Raw genomic sequence first — 9,154 nt, forward strand, 5'->3', positions numbered from 1 at the left:
GCCACGCGGATGGCAGCCAGCTCTGCTCCCCTGTCCAATACTGCTCTGATGTCAGCTGGCTGTGAAAGGGAAAGGGCCTTGTACTGACCAGAGACTGTGATTAAGCTTGAACTGGGATGTGGCCAGAGCTCTGGACCAACGCCACGCTGCCCTTGTCTGTGCGAGCTGCCCCGCCAAGATTCTCCAGCCCTGGTGAGACCAAGTCTGCAACAAAAAGGAAGTGAGAGAGGATGCAAAGTACACAAACAAGGCAAGATCTCCATTGGGTGTTATTGCATTAGTTATGTTTACTAACTGTAGGTTTTGTATGCAATTCTGTGTCCATAATATTCATGATTTTTAAGTTTAAATTTGACCTACTTATTATTTACTGCATCAGTAAATGTCATGTGTGAAAACAAACCTACTGCTCTAACGATTCGATCTAGATTCTTACAGTGTGGCTATGTATTCAATTAGTATTATTCAATTTGTAAGGCCACACAGCCTATACTGTATTTTAGACCAGTTCAAGTTTTATGCGTTTCATCAAGATTTATTTGAACAAGCTCTGAAAAACAGGAGCTGAATCTTCCATACTCTTTAGGCGGTAAGCGATGAGGCATGACGCTAGGACGGTAGCCAACTTTACTCCAGCCATTCTCTCTAATGCAAAGTTACTGCGCTGCTGCTTCAGAGCGCACAAGAGGAGACACGTGGCTACCGTAGCCGCTGGTAAATCTGTGCGTGGCTGTCACATCAGACCTTTATCCAGAACACAACACACGACTTATGCTGCATCTTTCGCCAATTCGACATATAGTTGTGCACAAATAAGACCAAGAACAACACCCTTCCCACATGAAGTTGTTGGCGGACAAGTATTATTAAAAACCAAACAACTTTTTTACTGAATATGCAACCAAATTTTTATTGTAAATGTATATGAAAACTGTCACTGATTGACAGTGTCCAAATAACAAGGTGTCACATTATTTAAAGGTGCATTCAATAATTTTTTTCATCAGTCCAAATGGCAGTTGATTTACTCTGACAACTAGTGTGGATCCAGTGATTCAAATGCTAAATTGTTTTTAAAACAAAAATAATTTATAAAACCTCTTTACAGATGCCATTGTAGAAATATGAATGGGAGCCCATTTCTACCACTGAATAAAAAAAATTTTTAAAAAAGTAATTTGAGCTTTTTATCTCACAATTCTGACTTTTTTTCTCAGAACTGCATGATGTGAAGTCAGAATTCGCAGTTGCGAGTTATAAAACCAGAATTACGAGATATAAACTAGGGGTGGTGATGGCGCAGTGGATAAGACACATGCCTTTGGTGTGAGAGACCCGGGTTCGAATGTAAATGTAAACTTGAAATTCTGACTTTTTTCTCAGAATTGTGAGCTATAAAGTTCTGAGATAATTATGAGAAAAAAGTCAGAATTGCATGTTTATACAGTATCTCACAGCTCAGACTTTATAACTTTATAAGTTTGTCACGCAATTCTGAGAAAATTCTGAATTTCTCAGAATTGCTAAATATAAACTCGCATTTGCGAGAAAAAAGTCAGAATTGTGAGATATAAAAAAGTCAGAATTGCCGGTATATATCTCGATTTTATTACTCGTAATTACGAGTTTATATCTTGCAATTTTTAGAAAAAAATTCAGAATTGCGAGATGTAAACTTCTGAACAAAAAAAATTCTGAATTGGGAGAAGTCGTAATTAAAAAGTCACAATTTAAAATTTTTATTCAGTGGCGGGATTGGGCTTCCATAAATATATTGTTCGCAGTCAGCTATGGTTTATTTATTCCATGAGCAAAAGTGTCCAATAACATGGAGGTTAACAAGAGTATTATTCAGCTGATCATGTGATCTTAACATGTCATCCCCCATGAGATGACCCACTCCAGTAAACAAAACAAAACTTTAAGTCTATAAGTGATTAAATTAATTTACTAATATGAGTCGGCATCATACATTTATTTTTCTTTTTTATTATTATTACTATTATTTGTATTTTTTAACGAGGGGAAAAAATATTCAAGGCACCTTAAGACCATTTAGCAAATATTTTGTGTAACTTTTAGGAATAAACACTGTGATTTCTGTTCAACTGACTTCAAAATAATGCGGTCCCATTATTGAGCCCTGAGGGATCTCATGGATTTTGATATAGAGCAACAGTGCCAGCAGTCATCTGCTCTTGTCTCTTTTTAACATGTACTCTCACCTTCTCAAAATGCCCCTCACCCGTACTGATTGGCCTGCATACACTATTCATGAGATCCATAACTGAGAAATCTTAATCTCCCTGTACATTAATTACATTTATCCAAATATGAACATGTCTTTGCCAGATAATGGAGGATGGGGGTTGTTGTTGTTATGTGGTGGGGTGAGAGTGGATGCAGGATGCAAGGAAGTATGAGGTGGATGCAGGGTGGCTACCCCGTCTTAACCCTCCAGCACTGGATGCACCGTTGACCCGCTTTTTCATTTCATGTGGAAAAACAAACTAATTACGTGGAAATATGATAATGTATTGTGCTGGAGGAGTCGCCTACGACTCTCATTAAGAGTCCATGCAACCCTGCTTGTTTCCTTGCTCTAATCCACATCTCACTTACTTACTCTCTCTTCATCCACTCAGCTAGCATGCGTTATTTCTCCTAGGGAGTATTGCCCTTTCATGAGCCATGAACATTAGTGACCAGTCTGGGGCATTTTGCATCAAAGTCAGCCTCATTTGCATAATTGCGGGAGTACTCCCTTTTTACTGCCAGCGATGGTCAACATCTCCCTCAATTCCTCAAGACCACTTCCCCCTACCTCCCAAAATTCTCACACAGCTCTCCTAAAACCCAGCATACAGCAGAATCCCTTACCTGATACCTCAGGGAAGACTGTGGGCCTCCCCTCTACAGATTTGCTCTTTGTTTATCCCTGATCCCTCTACATATCACACATGATTCATCAGTGCTCATTACATTTGACAAGTCCTCACTGCAGAAGCTTGTCAATTATCCTCTGGTGGCCTATAGACTCACACTCACTCTTTAGGCTTGTCTTAGAGTAACCCCGGTAAGATCCCTCAATCCCAAGGTGGATGTTAGCATACAAAGAGTCCCAATTAGTGTTAATAGTACAAGGGCTTTTGTTTGATATGCTAGTAAGATGCATTTACTTAGTACAATTGTGTAATTCTTTATAAAATGGCTTTGCATAAAAATTCCCTTTTAAAATGAAAGGTTCCAAAATGGGGGTTTCATAGCAGTGCCATGGAAGAACCATTTTGTATCCAACAAAGAAGCTTTCAGTGAACAGTTTCAAAATATTTCTGTATATTTCTATTTCTATTCAAAGAGACTTCTTTCATAAACATAAAAAACTTACTAACCCCAAACTATTATTAGTGTATATATACAAAAACTTGGTATTACCATGCTACCATGCCTAAAAACATTATATTAGCACGGTAGCTTTTTGTTAGTAAGATTAGGGTTATTAAAACATTACTCTGGCACTAGTATGTTAATTATGTCCATCATATCTCGTAGAAATAACTTGAAACGCATAGTAAACTTATCAATTAAAACTTTTCGAATTAAGCACCTCTCGCTTTGTTTATTGCATCCAGCTCTAACAAGAAATACGATAATCTCTGACACAATCTGTAAGGAAGCGAGGAAAAACAAAAAAACTGCATTTGTTCACAACTCGCTAAGTTGGTACAGGGAAAAGGTTGCCATTGGGCTTCAGGGTCAGATACCATGCCAGCATCACCAATCCTACTACTGTTGATTAGCAGAACAAATGAAGAATATCACCTTATTTGATCCTGTGATCGTAAGGCGTTAAATCAACATCCTCATCCTCCCAGTCTCCAGTGATATGTAAGTATTACCTGTTAATTAAAAAAGTTCTTCCTGGTACTCTTGTGCCAACTTTTCAAAAACTGTTGGTACTCGGATGATCAAAACTCCCTTTAAACTGAATAATCATTGCACATTATTATGCTAGTATGGGATATTATCACCTATATGTAATGCATGAAACCATTTACATCGATTTTATAGTCTACAATTAGCCAGTTGTCTGTAAACTTCGCGGCTCATGCAAACCAAATGTTATTTTTTGCAGCTCACTGGGCTTGCCTTTCCCGAATCAACAGTCGAGAAGCTACATTAACTTGGTACCAGACAAAAAGTCAAGGCCCAAATATGACAGATGCCCAAGGCCAAGGTGGGCACTCGGCCAGTGCCACTACTGCGAAAGGGTAGCAGTCAGAACATATCAGAAGTGAGTGGACACTTCAAATGCCATTAAAACTAAAGCGCATACAAGTTGCTGGCATCCTCTCAACTCTGTGACAGTGTCAAACATATTCGCAAAGATGAGATTGTAAAATGAAGGCGCTGTTTTTACGCTGCAATAAGACTGTAGAAAGTTAAGGAGTTTTTGAAGGGATTTAGTACATATTCAGAGCTTGTTTTTAGTTGTACACCAATACTAATACTAACAACTATTTAGAGTCCACTTTCTATAACTAAGTCCATATAATATTCTCACAACATTTTGCAGATTTGAAACACCAATCATTTGTACGGTTTTACTTTGTAATTCAAATATTTTAGTGAATTCGATTGTGATTTCAGCTACTAATTAAGCTACAGTAATAAAAACAAAAATAATAAATTCACCCAACATTAGCTCAGGAATTTTGTGGATAAAAGTGAAGTGTTTTTTTTTAGTATTATTTATATAATGTTAGCTTTTATTTTTATATTTTCAGTTAGTTTTAGTTTCAATTTTAGTAGGGGTTTTTTTGTGTGTTTTTTACATTTTTATTATTTTCCCCCTAATATTTAAATATAGTTTGATTTATTATATAGTTATTGATTTATTTATGTAGTTTAATATTTATTTCAGTTTTAGATCGAGTGATTTTAGTACTTCAAATATTTCAGTTAGTTGCCAAAGGAATATTTCTAATTTTTATTAGGTCTTACATTTTCATTAATATTAATATTTTATTTTATTTTATTTCAGCTTTATTTCAATTGCTGATTTTTAAGAAATAAAAATAAAAAATAACAATAAATGCACTGCTGCAGATTCCATTTGGACCTTGTTATTAATGTGGAAAAAAAAAAAATTTATTCTTAAAATTATAGTAATTTTGGTATTTAAGGTTTATGCTGATTTGCTGCTCAAGAAACCTGTTTTTTATTATTATTATTATCAGTATTTAAAACAGTTGAGTACATTTATTTCAGGATTCTTTGATGAATAGAAAGATCGGCATTTATCTGAAATAAAAAGCTTTTGTAACATTATACACTACCATTCAAAAGTCTTTTTTTATTTGATTTTATTCAAATATTTTTGGGAAAGACTTTCTAGAAATGAATACTTTTATTTAGCAAGGATGCTTTAAATTGATCCAAAGTAATGATAAAGACATTTATAACGTGACAAAAGATTTCTATTTCAGATAAATGCTGTTCTTCTGAATTTTCTATTCATCAAAGAAACCTGAATAAATGCTAAAAATAATCATTATAATAATTGTGATATAAGTTTTAGAAATCAGAATATTATAATGATTTCTGAAGGATCATGTGACTGGAGTAATGTTGCTAAAAATTTAGCTTTGAAATCACAGGAATAAATTACATTTTTAAAATATTCAAATAGAAAACAGTTATATTAAATGGTAAAAATATTTCAAAATTGTACTGTTTTTGCTGTATTATGGATCAAATAAATGCAGGTGTGGTGAGCAGAAGAGAATTCCTTAAAAAAACATGAAAAATCATACTGTTCAAAAACTTTTGACTGGTAGTGTATCTTTAAGCAAGAAGACAGGGTATTTTCAGCCAGCAGCTATAGTGCTGAGCTGGAAACAAGTGACCGCAATTTGTGTCATGGTCTAGTTGAACATGCCTCAACACATTCTTGATTGGATGCAGCATTGGATTAATTAGAAGCGATGTGTCGGCGCCATCAGCTCTGTCTGCATGCAGCCTCAGATCTGTTAATCAACCGCTCACTCAGTCAGAAAGAGAGGGAGTTAGAAATTGAAAATCACCATATTTTATATTTAATTTTCATTTTAAAATCCTCAAAGGATATTTAAGAAAGTGAAACAACATACAGCCAAGTACTCGGAATTTGTGCTCTGCATTTATTCCATCCAAAGTGCACACACAGCAGTGAACACACACACGGAGCAGTGGGCAGCCATTTATGCTGCAGCGCCTGGGGAGCAGTTGGGGGTTCGGTGCCTTGCTCAAGGGCACCTCAGTCGTGGTATTGAGAGTGGAGAGAGCACTGTACATTCACTCCCCCCACCTACAATCCTTGCCAGCCCGAGACTCGAACCCGCAACCTTTTGATTACGAGTCCAATTCTCTAACCATTAGGCCACGACTTCCCACATTTGCTAGTTTATCCTGCCAAAAAAAGAGCAAAAATTAGGCCTACTCAAAGGAATCCAGCAAGTGAGGGGTGCTGTCATTAAGCAGGAAATGCAGGGCTCAAACTAGGGCAGGACAACAAGTTGTATTTTCATTACAGCATGTGTTATACCACTTCAGCTCTCCGGAGACTTTGATATATGTATGAGAATGTAAGCTCTCCTACAGTCACTGTCGGATCTCGTAAATGTCTAAAGAAAACAGGAAAAGTAGGTTAAGAACCGGAGATATTGGGAGAAATTGATTTGGAATAAAATTTCTCTTTTATCTAGAATTACATATGTACATTTAAAACATTTTTTAGCATTTATTCTAGATTTATTTCCAATTTTACACAATCATTTAAAAGTTTGGGGCTTGTACTTTTTTCCTTTATGTTTTTGAAAGAGGTCTTGTGCTAACCATAGCTGCATTTTCTTTATCATAAATACAGTATTATTGTAAAATATTAATCCAATTTTAAATAACTGTTTTGTATTTTGTATTTTAAAATATAATCTATTCCTGTGATGCAAATCAGAATTTTCAGCATCATTACTCCAGTCTTCAGTGTCACAAGATCCTTCAGAAATCATTCTAATATGCAGATTTTCTTATTAATATCAATGTAGAAAACAGTTGTGGTGCTTAATAATTTTTGTGGAAACCATACAACATTTTTTCCGGATTCTTTAATAAATAGAAAACTCAAAAGAACCAAATTTATTAGATATTTTTTTTGTAACATTATAAATATATTTACTGTTACTTTTGTTCAATGTAATGCTTCCTTGCTAAATAAAAGTATTAATTTATTTTTTTTAAATCTTTTATACGAACTTTTGTACGATAGTGAACATAATCATAATAGTTTTTGTAGTTTTGCAAAATGTTCAGCCTCTACTTTTAATTTATTTTTGTCATTCTAAATTTCTGCATAAATCTCTATAAATGTTTATTGTTAATGTTTATTCTCAAATTTCTGTATTTATTGATTATTGTGCATATTTCGTTGTATTTTATTATATTTATTTATTCACATTTTGTTCCTTTATTTGTATACTTATTTTTTTCTTTGATATTTTTGCTAAAACTTTACTTGACTCCAACCTCTTGCGTAACCAGTCCCCTATACTACAGTTTCCTTTATAATGACTTCCTGAAAACCCCAAAAACATAGCAACTGGCATAGCAACTGAGTTTGTCACCCCCATGCAGAGGCAGCAGGGGGTGGACAAGAGTGACCGGCCCACATTTATCAGTCTTGGGTTGAACAGAGTTGCACAGCAGGGAGAGAGGCATGCCTTTGTCCTGTGGGTCAGCCTAGGGCAAGAGGAAGGTGAATGCGGCGGCTAGACTGTGTTTGTGAATCATGTGAGTGCGGATGTGCTACAGTTTGTCAGAACACCTTTTTGTTAAGGTTAACCAACAAAACGCAACTTCCATTTCCTTTCACAAAGGCCATAAAAGATCAAAGCGAGCAGGGTTGCCACTGAGAAAAATGGAAAACTTACTCAAAGCTGTTACTAATTTCACTTTCTCAACTCATAAACCATGGAAGCCGTTTCCACCACTGAATAAAAAAAAAAGGTTATTGCGACTTTTTTTCTCACAATTCTGACTTAACTCACAATTGCAAGTGTATATCTCGCAAAAGTCAGAATTGTGAGATAAAAAGTCGCAATAACCTTTTTTTTTCAGTGGCGGAAATGGGCTTCCATACTTTTTCATCTAAGCTTCTTACGTTTTTTTTCAGAGCAGGAGGGTCTTTCCATCTTCGGGGGAATAAGAACATCTGGGTTTGTGAGAAGTAGAAACCTTTGGAACTGGTCTGCACATTTCCTGTGTGAGGAGATCGAACTTTTCCTGCCCTTTTTCATGTCTTTTCCTTCACTCTGCTGGGTCCTGTTGCTCAGCTTCAAGGTAGGACGTGAGAAACAAATGCAAACAGGCATGATTTTAGTGTATTTTGTTCTTATCTCCAGCTCTTTATCTGTCTTTCAGGCTCTGTTTGTGTTTTGCTAACAGTTCTTTGTGGTTTTCTTCAGCAGGGGGGCAGTTGAGGGTAAACCTCTGCTGTTTGAGGAGGGCTGAGCTGTTCTGTTAGTCTACACACACTGAAGGAACTACAGGCCAACTGTGGATTCAGCTGGAGGTATGTTATTCTTCTCTCTCCATCCAGGGTTCTGTGTTTTAGACTGATAAAACATTGCTAAATTCAAATGCAAATCAAGGTTTTTGAGTTACTAACTCTCTGGACTTCTCTAAAAGCCTTGTATAAAGTTCTACCAAGAGGCTGTTGCTGCTTTATTTGTCTGAACATGTTTTTATTGTCAAGAGTGTGCGGTGTTAATGCTGAGTCATGTTTAAAATATTATTGGTGCTCAAAGCTCCTCTCGAATGTCAAAACATTTACAAAAGCCATTTAGAAAGAGCATGTTTGCACCACGAGGCATGATGAGGCCATTTAAGTTTGTATTAAGTAATGAAATGCTTGATGTGGCCAAAACGTTCCGCATGGATCAGACCTTTGGCTGAAAGCACCTGTAGTGTTTGGATACATAGCAGACAACAACAACAACATTACTGCAGTTCACATGCTCCTTTGATGCTTGATTCCATTTCCAGCCGATTAACCCCTTCTTTCCCACATAGTTTTAATTATGAGTAAAAATTTAAGTCCCATGTAGGCTCATGTGTT

This window comes from Barbus barbus (genome assembly GCF_936440315.1).
Source record: "Barbus barbus genome assembly, chromosome: 49".
NCBI classification, from domain to species: domain Eukaryota; kingdom Metazoa; phylum Chordata; class Actinopteri; order Cypriniformes; family Cyprinidae; genus Barbus; species Barbus barbus.